Source organism: Benincasa hispida, chromosome 7 (assembly GCF_009727055.1).
Source record: "Benincasa hispida cultivar B227 chromosome 7, ASM972705v1, whole genome shotgun sequence".
Lineage (NCBI taxonomy): Eukaryota > Viridiplantae > Streptophyta > Magnoliopsida > Cucurbitales > Cucurbitaceae > Benincasa > Benincasa hispida.
In genome coordinates, this window is record NC_052355.1 from 32,192,360 (window position 1) to 32,199,369 (window position 7,010).

A 7,010-nucleotide genomic window follows, 5' to 3' on the forward strand; every position below is an offset into this window, starting at 1 on the left:
TCCACCATCCGTTAATTGTTAGGCATTCCACTAAAGATCGACAGTTGAACTCTTCTTGTCATAGATATATTTCTCTGTCTATTGGATATAACCAATCATCAGTACGATGACCCTTCACAGATGCTCGTAATTACAGAAGGCCAATTTACCGTTTTGCCCATGTAATTACATCTTCCTCCTTAAGTACCGCTGATCCCTCTAATGAACAATACAACATAGTCCTACTATGTGTGAACACCTCTCGGGCCATGAGAAGATGCGTGGCGCCACATCGTTCAAGCCCTGGAATCAGCCCTTAAGGGAGTTATCTATCTACTTACCCCTGCCTCGGGGAAGGAGTGAATTCCATCTTGTGTAGCTGAGTTCCCAGCTCCCAAATTAGACGAATCCCCAAAATGGTAGGTTTGAGTCGGTATTCTGGCCACTCGCACCCGTGCAAATCAAAGGACCGCCCTTAATGGCAGGAGTTCCCAACTCACTCAGGATTGAGGTCATATTACCTATGGTCATCCTAGTGAAGTGAAGTCTTAGTTATGAATGGTGTTATATAACGAGATGTTAACACTTCGTGGTCAGGTCTTATACAAACTCTTTTTATAGGACGCCCCCGCTCGCATGCCCCCTACACAAATGATCAGAATCAGACCATCTGTGGCAAGTCACAACAATTGTGTCCATTCCACAAAGCAGGTCACATCCGTAGCGTTACCAGGATAAGGTTTCCTTCCTATATCCATATACTACAGACCATTTTGGTTATCACTCAAGACATGATCCACTTGTATGTCACCACATACATGCTTAAGTTACATACAGATAACCAGGGATATTAAGTTTATTGGTTTGTGGTAAAATCTAAATGTGCAAAGTCAAGTAGTGAAGTAAATATCATTTATATTATACATCACAAGTGTTCGTACAATGTTGTTTATAAACTACTGGACACGAGACTTTAGGGCATAAACTCCAACAGTATGTATCTTAATTATCACACTAGATCCTTATAGTAGGTTGATTGATTCCAAAATAATTGAGTAAGCCTTTCAATCACAAACCTTCTTTTACTACCTCTGATAATGCGATGAACTTTGCTTCTATTGTGGATAGAGCCACAACTAATTGTGGACTTTCCTTCCAGCTTATCAGGTTATTTTCCCATAGGAAATTGTATCCTGATAATGAGTGTTTTTTGTGTAAATCTTCAGCGTAGTCAGCATCCACATAGCCATAGATTTCATCATTCATTGGTTCGTTTTATTTGTACAGAATTCTGACATCTTTAGAAAGACATAGATACCTTAGTATCCACTTGATTGCCTCCCAATGATGTTTGCTTGGATTAGACACATACCTACTATCCAAGCTTGTAGCATACGATAGGTCAGGTCTAGTAGAAGTCATTAGATACATTAAGAATCCCACTGCTTGAGAGTAAAGGATTGATTTCATGAAGTTTAAATGTTTTTCATCAGTAGGTTTAGGGCTATTAGCTTATGATAGTTTAAAATGATGTGCTAAAGGTGTCTTTACTAGTTTTGCACCACTCATATTAAACCCCTGAAGAACTTTGCCACAGTAGTCAGATTGACTCATATAGAAATGACTTACTTTTGTTTCTGATGATTTCAACCCCTAGGATTCTTCTTGATTCCCCTAAATCTTTCATGTTGAACTCTTTCTTTAAAAGGTTCTTGACTTGTTTAAAGACTTCCTGAGAGCTCCCTGCAAGTAACATATAATCTACATGTAGAAGTAGATACACAACATCTCCAAAACTCTTAGTGTTAGTGTAAACACACCAATCATAGGATATTCCCTTGAATCCAATTTTGGATACCACCTCATCAAAACTGTCATACCAGCACCTAGGGAATGCTTAAGACCATAGATTGACTTATTTAATAATCAAACTAGATCTTTCTTCTTCCTTCTTTACATATCCCTGAGGTTGCTTCATGTAGATGGTTTCACTCAAATATCCATGTAGAAAGGCAGCCTTCACATCCAATTGGTCTAACTCCAAGTCCTTTTGTACAATTAGGAGAGGAGTAGCCTAATGGATGCTTGTTTTACAACAGGAGAGAAAACTTCAATGTAATCTATGACTTCTTTCTGTGTGAACCCTTTAGCTACAAGTATTGCCTTGAATCTAGACTTTTGGACCCCTGGATTCTCTTTTTTAAATCTGTAGATCCATTTACATGAAATAGGTTTGTATCATTTAGGTAAGGGTACTAACTTCCATGTATCATTTAGATTGTGTGGCCTCATCTAATCATTCATGGTCTCAATCCATTGTCTAGCATCAAGACTATTGACAGCTTCTTCAGAACTTGTAGGTTCATCATTGCTTAGTGAAATGGTAGCACCCAAAGCAACACTAGCAAAATCTGATTCAACAATATCTTACTGCAAGGCTTATGCTCCCTTATGTGGTCCTATTCTAGAAAGGTAACGTTTGTTGACACAAACACTTTATATCTCTAGGATTTAGAAGTAACCATCCCTCATTCCTTTAGGGTAACCTACAAATAGGCACGATTTTGAATAAGGTTCCAATTTCTTAGGATTTTTCTCAAGCACATGTTCTGGACAATCTCAGATCTTGAAATAGCGTAAACTATCTTTACAACCATTCTACAGTTCCAAATGTGTTCCAATAACACTTTTAGAAGGAACACAATTCAAAATGTAATCTGCAGTTTGTACTACAGAATCCTAAAACGAGTCAGGTAAGGAAACATAACTCATCATAGACCGAACCGTATCCAATAAGGTTTAATTTCTTCTGCCTGATATACCATTCTGTTGAGGTGTACTAGGTGCCGAGGGTTGAGATACAATTCCATATTCTATCAAATAGTCTTGGAATTTTAGATCCACATACCCTTCACCTCGATCAGATCGAAATGTTTTAATGGTTTTATTCAATGCATTTTCAACTTCAGCCTTGTACTCCTTGAACTTTTCAAGGGCTTCAGACTTAAGTTGCATTAAATAAACATACCCATATCTAAAATAATAATTAGTAAAAGTGATGAAATATTCACACCTTTCTTTTGCCTTAACATTCATCGGACCACAGAGGTCTGAATGTACAAGTTCTAAGGGTTCTTTGGCCCTGTGACCTTTTCCAATAAAAGATCTTTTAGTCATTTTGTTCAAGGTATGACTCATATATAGGTAAAGAATTTCCTTCTAACTCACTTAGAAATCCATTCTCAACCAATCTCTCAATCCTATTGAGATTTATGTGTCTTAATCTTAGGTGCCAAAGATGAAAAATTTTTTTAGGAGAAATTTTTTATCTTTTATTATGAGTTACCGCAATTTTAAACAGTTCATGTCACACCCCGTCCCAAACTACTTTCTGAGCCAAGGAAAGGACATGACTGCAGCAGTTATCAACCCTTTTGTTGACACTTACTGCCTAATAGCTCTTGCGGAAATAACTCTGATACCAATGTACAAATTCAACAACCAATTAATTAAGTCAAAGAGGCAAACAACAACTGATTATTACAATAATGTAATGTTCATACAACTCCAAGATTTAACTACAAAGTTTACAACAACAATTGTAAAACCCTCCGGAAGTGTAATTGTGGCTTGTGGCAGACCTTGACCTTAGCAACACCCTGGAACTCCTCACCTTCCGCTACCTTGGAAGAAAACATTTGAAAAATGGGATGAGCTTGCTAGCCCAGTGAGTGACAAGAAAACCGATTCTTATGAAAAAGAAGTACCCCGACTAATTATTTTTACTAAGTGATTGTTTAAATTTGTCCAAAAGTATCGCTTACTTTGGATAGTTAAATAATTTTGATTAATGTTCATTAAACATTTTAACAAACTTTAATCAACAATTGCATGCTTGCAACAAATTTATCTAATTCACTTTTTAGGTCAGTTCCCACGTCGGGGTGTTTCGTTTCCATTATCATAAATACCCCAGCTTAGACAGAACTCGCCTTAGACAAAGGTCCCTTATAGACATATTTGCTACAATTTTAATCTTTTAAGAAGACCAATTTAATCATATTAAACTGATTAAAAAGATTAAACTAATTTCTAATCTCATTAGAAATGTTGTGAACTTAGGTCTATGTGAATTATATTTTAAACTATTTAAAAAATAATTTGAACCTAGTTTGCATGCAATTCTGGATTATTGATTTTAATTTTCAATTTCATTTAATTATAACGATTATAAAATAAATGAAACAAATTAAAATCATACATTGCATTCTATATCATACTTAGGAAAAACATATAACCATTGTAATATTACCTAAAGTAATGACATACTTCATGCAATTTTCATTTCATTACTCAACATATATAACACTTATATACTAAAGTAATGAAATTCAAACAATAACATTCGTACATACATTCATCTATATATTACAACTCTTATAATATAAATGATGCATGATAATGTTATTTTGCATGCAAACATATATTATAACACTTATATTATATGATGCATGAGCATGCTATAAAATAAATCATGCAACTATATTATAACATTTATAATATACATGATGCATAAAAAATGCATAACCTATGGTGGGATTTTACTATATGACATATAAAACAATAAAATTAAACCATACATCAAATGCATAATTTAAAGAACAATTTATGAATCGGGATTGGACTCCTAAACTATTAATTAAATTAATATAAACTTTATATTAATTTAATTAATGGAAAAACTAACTATTACATAAAAAAGAATAGTTGAACGGTTCAAAACAGGTGAACCGGACCTTGAACCTACGAACTAGACCATTCAACACTCGAACTGCCTGCGAACCGGTTGCTGAACCATGCCTTCTTTCCTTCTCATAGTGTTGGGACGTTGTGTCCTAGCATCGTGACGCTACGGAAGAACAAGTTCGCCAGCCGCATCGTAACGTCGCGATGCTATTGCACAATCGCTTACTGTGCTGACGCGAACTCCTTCATTTCAACACGAATGACACAAGACAACGAATTACAGACTCGATTGCTTAATTATGCTAAAAAAACAAAAAGATCCTCAACCAAATTTGTAAATTTAAAGTAATAAATCTAAAGCCAATCTCGAAAACATCCATAATTGCAAACCAATCATTCATCGTCATGAACAAACTTACAAAATGCAACTCATCATTAAACTGTGATTCAATTCTAGAAAATTAAAATTGGGAACCAAAAACCACCACTCTGATACCAGTTGAAGGACTGTGAGGTCCAATACGGAAGCGGGGAAGCCAATAATCTTCACAAATTCCCTCTTCGATTTGGTCACGAACTCTCCAAAGAAGCTTGAACAAAAACCATAACCCAACTTTGGACACCACCAAAAGGTAATCCTCTGTATTCTTCTTAGGGGTGGGAATTACAGGAGGTGTGGACTCTGTATATTTTGGGAAGAGGGAGAGGAGAATTGAGAGGAAGATATTTTTTTTTTTGAGAAAAAACACACAGACACACTATAACCACCATTCTTTGAAGAAGATGAAGAAGATGTAAAAACCACTCCCATTACCACAATAAAACCTGAGAGAAAATAGGGGGAGGGAGTTATAACTCCCTTCTCGATTAAATTAAAAAAATTAATTTAATTTAATTCAAAATAATGTAATGAATAACAAATTATTTAATAAATTATTATATATATGTTATCAAATTATTTAACCACCTTATCATATAGTATATATTAAACTATATGCTATATCGAATATAACACATAACCTATAACTTAATATTGTATCAAATACAATGTAATCTATAGTTTGTATTTGTTTCAATAATGCATGACATTTAATATAAATCAAATTTATATTAAATTTAATTATATGAATCTTATCCACACAATTAGTATTTGAATCATATTCAAATATTTAATTCCTCTCAAAATAAACTTTACCTTATAATTTATCAAATACATTATATTAATTATATCATATATAATTAATTCCCTTAATTAATTTGAACAATTTAAATTAATCCAAAATTAATTCTAAATAATCCCTGTTGGGCTAAATAGGGGATCTTATGGATCTGTAGATTGAAATTCCAATGACACTTGAATAATTAATTAAACTTCTTTAATTAAATTACTCAACATCTATTAATTGCCGCTCACTCTACTAAAGACTGACAGCTACATTCTTCACACTACATATATATTTATGTGTCCACTGCATATAACCAGTCAACAGTGCAATGACCCTTCACACATTGCTCGTAAGTACAATTGGGCCAAAATTATTGTTTTGCCCATGTTGTTACATCTAACTCCTTAAGTACCACTTATCCCTCTAATGAATAATAAATCACAGTCCAACTATGGCTAAACCCCTCTCGGCCCAAGAGAGGGTCTGGAGCCACATTGTTCAAACCTCGAAATCAGCCTTACGAGAGCAATTTATCTACTTACCCCGACATTAGGGAAGGAGTGTATTCCGTCTTGTGTAATTGTATTTCCAGCTCCTCAATCAGACGAATCTCTAAAATGGTAGGCTTATTGAGTCGGCGATTTGGCCACTCTCACCCACACAAATCAACGAATCGCCTTCATGGACAGGATTTCACAACTCACTCAGGATTCAGGTCATGTCATCTGTGGTCATCCTAGTGAAATGTAAGTCTCTACTATTAACTGATAACTTGTAGAAATACAAATTATTTATGCCACCTTATTAAGATATTGCGGCCAAAAGTTAGTAAATATGCGTCGATTGTATGAAAATTAGCCTAGTATTACAATAATTAAAAATATTTGCAAGTACACCCACTAACACCATAAAGATGGAAGACAAGCCGAATTTTACTCTGTTTTGCAGGAGATCAAGTCACCGCTTGCGCTCAAGGCTCACGAGAAACTGATCAACGCATCTCTATCACATTGCACCCATCAATCAACAATGAAGAGACGATTACCGCAATGCGATAATCGATCCAGAGCTGTGTTTCAACCGCATGCGGTAATAAAAACAACACCGCATGCAAATCCA